Genomic DNA, 9,723 nt, shown 5'->3' on the forward strand with positions numbered 1-9,723 from the left:
AAATAAGCAACCATCTTGAGACCCCTAGCCTGATATTCTCCAATAATCTAATTAACTACTAGCTATGAGTCACTGTATATTTCTAGTGATTTTATTTTCATATCCTTGGCTAGTCTTAATCCTATGTGCAGAGCCTAGTACTCGGCTTCATTGTTGGAGGTTGTAAAGTTGAAACTGATTGCGCAGTAAAACCGATGCTCCTCGAGGGTGATTAAGATTAGCCCTGCCCTCGCGTTGTCCTTGTTAGAGGACTCGTCTATGAATAGTTTCCAGGCAGGGGTTTAATTTTGATCATCGATCTCTATTATTTGTTTACTGGCAGGGAGTCCGATGAATTCAACAATGAAATCTACCAAGGCTTGTCCCTTTATGGCTGCTCGTGGTGCATTTGAAATGTCAAACTGCCCCAACTCAATTGTCCATTTTAATAGTAAACCAGAGGCTTTGGGTTTTTATAAGACTTGTCGTAGTGGCTTGTCGGTGAGAACTATTATGGGGTGAGCTTGAAAGTAAGGTCGCAGTTTTCTAGACACCAGTTTCGAGCAGTAAGCCAATTTTTCTATAGGAGGATATCATAATTTTGCTCCCTCTAGCATTTTGCTTATGTAGTATACTAATTTTTTAATGGTGTCCCCCTCTTTAATTAAAACAACACTAGTAGCATACTCTGTTATGGCTATGTAGATGTACAAAGTCTCTCCTTCGACCAGCTTGGACAAAATGGGCGGTTGCCACATGTGGGCTTTGAGCGCCTGAAAAGCCAGTTCGCATTCCTCTATCCATTCAAACTTTTTGTTTCCTCTGGGTAGATTAAAAAATGGGATACACTTGTCCGTAGACTTAGATAGGATTCTACCAGGGCAGCAATTTTTCCTGTTTGGCTTTACACATCTTTAACTTTGGCTGGTGACAACATCTCTATCAGTGCTCGAATCTTTTCGGGATTGGCTTCGATTCCTTGCGAGTTTACTATGAATCCCAAAACTTTTCCTGATCCAACACCAAATGAACACTATAGAGGATTTGGCTTCATTTGATATATGCTCATGATGTTGAAGCATTCTTGTAGGTCCTTGATGTGTTCCCGACCCATTTTGAGTTGACCAACATATCATTGACGTAGACCTCCATATTGTTGCTGATTAGCTATTTGAACATGTTGTTGACTAGTCGTTGGTAAGTCGCACCAGCGTTTTTCAAATTGAAGGACATTACTTTGTAGCAGTAAAGTCCTGTATCTGTTCAAAAGCTAGTGCGATCTTCATAATGTGGATGCATAGTAATTTGATTATAACCGGAGTAAACGTCCATGAAGGAAAAAAATTCATGTCCTGATGTAGCATCGACCAACTGGTTGATTCTTGGAAGTGGGAAATAATCCTTCGGGCGTGCTTTATTTAGGACTGTGAAATCCACGCACGTCCTCCACTTACCATTTGACTTGGGAACTAGTACGGGATTAGAGACCCATGATGGATAAAATGCTACCCTGATGAATCATTTTTTTTTCAACTTCTCAACATCTTCTTTTAGGGCTTTAGAACTATCTTTGTCAAGCAGCCTTCTTTCTGATGTACAGGTGGATGATTTTTGTCTATATTCAAGACTTGGCTAATTATTGCTGGGTTTATCCCAACCATATCTTTATGCGACCAAGCAAAGACCTCCTGGTGCGTCCTCAGAAACTCCATTAGTTTGTATTTTATAGTTTTCTCTAAGGTTTTACCGACTTTCACAACACTGGTCGAGGTCCTCCACAGGCCCAATGTTTTCTTCAAAATCCCCAAAGCGAGGATGCAAAACCCCATCCTCACTTTGAGAAACGCCCTATTTAGTGACTTGTTCACCTTATTTGGCTTGCGTCTCATTTACCACTAACAACCTTTTTTCAGCTCCGCTTCCCGATCTACCTCTTCTTGCCTTTATGATCAATGAATTGTAGCATTCTCTGGCTTTTCACTGGTTACCCAACATGCACCCAACTCCTACATTGGTTGGAAACTTCATGGCTAGATCGAAGTTATTGCTCATAGATCGACGAGTATAGGCCTTCCGATCACATCATTATATGCGAACGGACAATCAACTACTATAAAAATAGCAGGAAATATCCTGTTCGCAGGTGCAGTTCCTAGTGTGACTGGGAGTCTGATCGACCCTGTTGGTGCTAGCCCTTCGCCAAAAAACAATAGATGGTTTGGTTTCATGGCTCTAAATTTCATTCTAACTCTTGCCACTATCCTTTATTACTAACATACAAAAATAAAAACTAAAGCAAGATATTTTTTTATTTGAAGAGTTACACCCCAAACGTATTTACAAACATACTTGATTTTTTTTTCTTTTTCTTTTCTTAACTTTATTCTGATTTTTTTTTTCTTTCAAAACTTTCCTCTAATGTAAGGGAGTGCATTCTACAATTCTATTTTTTATTGTTTTTCTACATTTTTTTTCTCGAATAATGATAAACAAACTACAAAATAAATGGCAAGAGAACAAGAAAAATGTGAATACACTCTCCCCCAAACTTAAAATCAACATTGTCCCCAATGGTGAAAATAAGAAAATAAAAAAATGAAAACTCTCACCCAATTGCCTCTCTCAAAGTCAATGCCTCTCAACCCTAAGATGCAACAACAAATCTAACTGAGAAAGGCAAGGTGCTAAAGGGTACGGTGAATGGATGTTATTATATCTTGCTAGGCTAATGAGTGGCTAAGAAAGAAAAGTGTCTATTAAGCTCAACGGGGTGACTATGGGTAAAAATGCATAAAGGGTAGGGTTAAAAAGCTCAAACGGTCCAAAGATGGCCTAAATCATGGCATTGGTGTAGTGATGTCTAGGATTTCGCCTCAAGGAAAACCACTAAGTAATTCTAGAAACTTAAACTCTCACAAGAACCTAGCTCTTAATAGAGTCTCAAAAATGTTTAATCAATCTATGCACACACTAAAAAGAAAAACACTCTCATCAATCAATTACTAGCGTTTTAGTTTAACACTTATGTAAAAGAGCATTCAACTTCAACTTAATTTTATTATATTCTTTAAGCGTTTTCAAGATCGTCATCAAGCCCTCTAGTGAACACTAACAAAGATAAAGAATATCCTAAAAACAACAACAAAATAACTATAACAAGCACAATCAAAAACAAAAAAAATGACATCAAGAAACAAAGACAACAAGGTTACAACCACATAACAAAAGAAATACACGAAACAACAAAGTAAATAAAAGAAAATGAGCCGAGATAAGAAAATTCCCCGGGCTATCCTTTGGAATTTCCATTCGAAAGGATAAGGTCGATTTTGAATCGATGACCTTCTTTTTGGTTTGTTGTGGAGTTTAGGAGTTCGGTACCTTTCCAAATTGGAAAATTTTGCTCCAGAAGACGGAACCCTTCATTTTTCAGAAATTTCACACATTTTTCTCCGCATTTTGCTTCAGCAAAATTTCAGCGAAACCTTTAGACCCCAAAATTACTACCAAAACACCTTTTTCTTGCTATTGAACACCTAAAACACAAGAACAAATGTAAAACCACTCCAAAAAGAAAAAAATAAAATAAAATTTAACTAACAAAAATTAAAATCAAAATAACTAACTAAGGAACACATGTTTTTGCCTTTCTTTTCTCTTTTTTTCATTTTATTTTTATTCTTTCTTTGGGTTGCTTTACAAATGAATCCTCCAAGTACCATAGCAACCCAAACTTTACACATTATTTAAAGATCTTTCAAGGAGACTGAGGTAGTGTATCTCTCAACCTCGATTCCCCCAAATATTGTTTCCTTCCTTGTCACCTTAAATGCTCTCCCATAATGCTTATCATACAATTCCACCACACCATTAGGATACACTTTGATCACTAAGAACACACCATCACACCTTGATTTCAGCTATCCATGATCTGCTTTCATTAGAGAGCATGAGAAAAACACTCGCTACCCAACTTCAAAAATTTGTGACTGAGGTTTCCTACCTATCCATGGCTCACTACCTTTCTCAATTTCATCCAAAGGGACCTTTTTCGTCACTCCCTTACCATGCTTTTCATGCATCTTTTCAATCATCTTGGAGTTGGAAGCACTTATGGCTAAACTAGCTTCAACTTCATTAGGAGAGCGTATAGGATTAAAATCCTTGAATGTTACTTGTTCTTCTTTAGCTCGAATGGTGAGCTCTCACTTTTTTCAACATCTATCAAAGTGCTTTCTGTGGCAAGGAATGGTCTCCCCAAAATGAATGGAACCTCCCAATCTTCCTCATAATCAAGAATAATAAAATTTGCCGGAAAAATGAACTTCTCAATTTGTACTAGGACTTCTTCAAGCTTTCCCTACGGATGCACCATAGAACGGTTAACTAATTGCAATGTGAGTGTAGTTGGCCTTGCTTCTCCAATTCCCAACTTCTTAAAAATGGACATGGGCATCAAATTAATACTAGCTCCCAAATCATAATGAGCTTTACCAACTTCTCATCCTCCAATAAAAATTAGAATTGTGAAACTGCTAGGATCCTTCAACTTTCGAGGAATTTTATTCTTCAAAATAGCCCTACAACCCTCAGTCAAAGACACCATTTCAAATTCACCAAGCCTCCTCTTCTTTGTCAAAATATCCTTCAAGAACTTCACATAGTTGGGCATTTGATCCAAAGCTTCCACCAGAGGTATGTTGATGTGGAGCCGATTCAAAACATCTAAAAATCTTCGAAATTGGCTATCTTGTTATTGCTTTTGAAATTGTTGAGGGAATGGTGGAGGTGGCTTGCTAATTAGCTTCTCTGATGCATTTTGCTGAGAAATTCCTCCAGCATTTTCTTCAAGATCAGCCTTTGACAAATTCAAAATTCCAACTCTTTCTCCTTTTTCCACACAACTTTGGATTGAAGTGGGCTCATTTTTGCTTTTAGATTTTTCCTTATTCAACTCTAAATTTTTACCACTCCTCAAATTGATCGCCTTGCAATGCTCCTTACAATCTCTCCTTGGATTTTCTGTATCACTAGGCAAGCTGCCTTGTGGTCTATTCCTCAACTCATTAGCCAGCTGGTCCCTTTGAATCTATAGGTTCCTCAAACATGCTGCTTGACTTTGAATCATTGCATCATTATTCGCCATATACTCTTTCATCAAATTCTCCAAAGAGCATGTTTGAGAAACTTGTGGAGGAGGTGGTTGAGCTCTTAGTTGCTGTTGAGTAAAACCCGATGGATAAGTAGGATTGTTTGGAATGGATGCACCACTTGAACTAGCCCCTTGACCTCCCCAAGAACAGTTTGGATGATTCCTCCAACCCAGATTGTAAGAGTTGGAATATGGATTGTTTCAATTGTCATTTTGATTCCCCAAGTAACAAATCGAACTGGGATTAGAAAGACAACAATCAGATGTGTGCCCTCCTCCATAATAAACACAAGAAACATTCACTTCTTGGCCCATAGGAGCTAGTTGTAAGTAACTCCCCATACTCATGGTCTTCAAAAGGTTGGTCATAGATGAAACTTGAGCGATCAAAGCTGTCACAGCATCTACCTCACGAATACCCACTACTTTCCTTCCCGTTGGGAATCTTACATTAGACCATTGGTAATAATGTTTGGCAATCCGCTCCAAAATCACATATGGTTCATTGTAAGACTTAGAAAGAATAGCCCCACGATCGCAAAAATATGATACGCAAGTGCACGCAATCAATTCAAGTAATATAGATAGTAAATAGAGTATCGTTCCCACAAAGACTATTAACCAATTACCAATAATTTTTCTTTAATTTCCATTTGAAAAACAAAATTTAGATGAATAAATCTATTTATAAAAATATTAAATAACTGTGAACAAAATAACTAATCAAAAGATAAAAATCAATAATAAAAAGACCTAGGGTATTAACTTCATTAACTTTTCATTCTACTAATTTTATTAATTAGTTCTAAATTTCTTTCTTCCTATTCTAATAGTAGGTTAACATAAATCGATTCATATTCTTTTTCAAGATATAAGATCTCTTCCTATATGCAGGTTTTCTACATCTCTATGATAAACTTAAATATATAGCAGGCATTAAGCATAGAAACCTAATTACTACACAAGCCATTAGGTACTTTCATCCAATATGTAACCTATGTCTATATAACGATAGCATATTCAATTCTCATCTTTCGAATTTTTAATCAAAATCATAAATCAAGCAAATATTGATCAGGTATTTACTATCATTTATAAAACATTATATAGATTAGAATCCAGAAGAAGCATCAATAGAACATCATAATAAAATTAAATAGAAATCCAAGTGGCTACACTAAACCCTAGATAAAAATGTTTAGTTCATATCAGACATGATTAAATCAACAAAATAATAATGTAAAAACATAAGACTCAAAGACTTGAAGAAGAAAAAAAAAAAATGAAAGTGCAGAAAACTAATCTCAGAATCAAAATTAATCTCTAAACTCGTAATTAAAATATGACATAACCCTAATTAAACATTAAGTCTGAATTTATAATAAAAAAACATGAATTCCCCTTTTTTTCATAGACGGGCCGCGACTTAGCCTTTCCTAGATCGCGGCCCGTGTCTATTTTAAAGCCCTTCCGAGTCTTCATAGGTCTTTAGACACTGCAACCCTCTAAACCCATGTCGCGGCCCGCCTCTCCATGGTCCTCGTAGATATGCCTCTAACTTCATCTAGCGCCATGACTCTATCGACCAAGTCGCGACTCTAATTCTTTTCAGCAACCCTTCATCCTCTTACTTTACTACTGTCTTGGCCCTTAAGCCCATGCCGCGTCCTTAATTCCATTGTTTTCAGATTTTCACCTTTTGACATTCTTCCTTCATCAGAACTTATTATTATTCATCCTTAGCACAAATTTGAGTCAAACAACCACCAAAAGCTCCATTTTCCCACCATTTCCTCTTCTTTTAGAATTTAACTCATGATTCAATGCACTGACCTACAACAAAGACCAACAAAAGCATAATCTTGCACAAAACAAACATAAAGACTCAAGATTACCACAAAACACATTCTAGAATGACACTTAAATGGAGTTATGACCCCATTTGCCGAAGCATCCAAAACCATGTGTGTTGCGTCATTGAAACCATTATAAAAGGCCTCCATTTGAATACAATGAAAAATACCATGATATGGGCACTTCCTCAATAACTCCTTGAACCTCTCCCAAGAGTCACATACAGACTCATCCTCCAACTGTTGAAAAGAAATAATCTTGTATCGAAACATAGTATTGTTCGTTGGAGGAAAGTACTTCATCAAAAATTTCTCAGCTAACTCATGCCACGTAGTCATTAAGTCGGAAGGAAGTGTATTAAGCCAAGCTCCAGCTCTATCTCTTAGAAAAGAAGGGGACAATTTCAACCTCAGTGCCTCTTTAGTAATGCCTTGCAACTTAAAGGAATCACTCACCTCTATAAATGAACGAAGATGAGGACCCTTTGTAAGCAGCCCACTAAATTGACCCACTGTCTGCAACATTTGGAACATCACGGGCTTCAACTCGAATTGGGGTGCTGGAATTTCATGCCTAACAATGCCCGGATTGAGCTCATTGGACATGGGGGCAACATACTCCCTTATCACTCTTTCTCTATCATCGGCAATAGCAATCGAATTAGCAATATTGTTAGCCCCTCAAATCCTTCAACCTCTTCAGCCATATTAATGCGATTTTGAGCTCGTTGTTCCCTTAGTCTTCCTCTAAATGCATGTTCAATCTCGGGGTCAATAGGAGCTAGTTCTAGGTCTTCTTGCTCGTTCATACAATAGATAATTTGAGAAAACACAAGAACAAGCAAACAAGTTTAGAACAAACAAAGAAAAATAAATTGCAAAGTAAATGATATTACACAAAATTATAATTTCAATCCCCAGCAACGGTGCCAAAAACTTGTTGTCATATTTTTCGATCAATTATTTTCCAGTGCACACAATCACAAAACAAGTAATAAAGTGATAAATATTCGAGATCGACTCCACACGAATTGCAAATTAAAACTAAATGCACAAATTAATTACCAAACAATTGCAAAAGTAACAAAATTAAATTGTTTTGATTTTGTAAACTAACACTACTTGGAATAAATTAAAAATGCTCAAAAATAAAGTGCAATTCTAATTTAAAAGTGAGGTATATCAATTGGTTGAAATAGGCTTGAATTATTAAATCCCTCTATGTCAATTGACCTATATGTTTTGCCACAGCAAAATTACCCAGAGTTAATAAGAATTCCAAATTAGCTCATGGAACTTTTACAAATCCTATGGTATTAATTATTTCACCTAATTTAACATATTTCTATGATAATCAAGTTAAAGAACCCAGAATTAAGCATCAATTCATAATGGTTACACAAGGTAAATAACACATTCCTATGCTATTCACAAACATAGCATAACAAGATTATTCAGTTGTGTCATTCAAATCTATCAATTATATTCAAACTTCCATGAAGAACTATAACTCAATATCTTGCCATTGGTGGCCAAACAACAACAAGAATTCATCAATAAGCATATTAGAATGAACAATGGGTCAATTGCTAAAATAATGTGCTAAAAAATTAGAATTAAGAAATGGAGTTCATTAATAATTCAAGCCACAAAAGATTAGTTCAGGGCTAATTTAAAGAGCATAAATCCCAAAATTAAATCTGTCCATGAGTAATCAAACACAAAATACTAAAAGAAAATAGGAAAGAAATAACAAAGGAGAAGAAATAGCCAAAAAGTGATGTGGAAGCAAGCTTCTCTTCTTTTCCTCTTCTTCTTCTTTTTCCTTCATGTATCTTTGGTTTTCTCTCTTGTCCTCTGTCTATCTCCCTTCAAAAATTGCAAATCCCCCTTTTATATGTGGCTGGTTTCCAATTTTTTTCTTTTTCCTCTAGGTTACCCAATTCAGTAGTCTAAGTGAAAAAATTGTCCCTCACTCCTTTCACACGTGAGCTTCCTTTCCTTTTCTTCTTCTAGAATTTACTCCAATATGCAGTCCAATACCTCTGATTTTTTCGCCACCTCACCACCCTTTGAGAAGTCAATTTATTAAATGCCACATGTCTTTCCGTTATATGCTGGATTTCCCTCTTTGAATCCTGCTGAAAATGCTCCAGCAAAATTTCTTTTGCTCCAGCAAAACCTTAATTTCAGCACAAATTAAACAACTTAGAGCCAATTCACTTTTCATTAATTTTCTTTGCAAAATTCATTAATAAATTCCATATTTTCTATTTTCAACTCTAAAACACCAAAAAGGACACAAGAACCCAAAAAAAGAAAGGAATTAAATCAAAATAACAATAATACACAGACATCACTCAACCTAATTCTATATTTATAAGCTTAAAAGTATAAAAATAACTCTTTATTCAAGAGTTATTAGGTTTCTTTACAATTTTAGATTTAATAAATAATTCACATTTATCATGCTCATTTACATCACAATTAATCAATCAACATTTAACAACTCTTTTAATTATGTTATAACCTATATGGGCAAGTCTATTATGCCACAAAGTAATAGAAGTAGAATTAATCGCATTACAAAATTGAGATGCCACATTATTATTGTCATTATCAAGAGCACAAAGTTTGATCATCCCATCACATAAATAACGCTTTCTCACAAAAGTTGCCAATTTAGTCAAAGTGACTTTACCAGATTCAAACTACATTTTAATACTAAATTTCTCAACA

The 9,723-nt window shown here is 35.7% G+C and overlaps 1 non-coding gene across 1 annotated transcript; it reads left to right on the forward strand.

Annotated features, from left to right (window-relative positions):
* Positions 1-7,150: 7,150 nt before the first annotated feature.
* On the forward strand, positions 7,151-7,257 carry LOC133793291 (small nucleolar RNA R71). Its single transcript, XR_009874743.1, has one exon. It is a non-coding gene; the product is annotated as a small nucleolar RNA R71 (small nucleolar RNA).
* Positions 7,258-9,723: the final 2,466 nt, after the last annotated feature.

Source organism: Humulus lupulus, chromosome 7 (assembly GCF_963169125.1).
Source record: "Humulus lupulus chromosome 7, drHumLupu1.1, whole genome shotgun sequence".
NCBI lineage: Eukaryota > Viridiplantae > Streptophyta > Magnoliopsida > Rosales > Cannabaceae > Humulus > Humulus lupulus.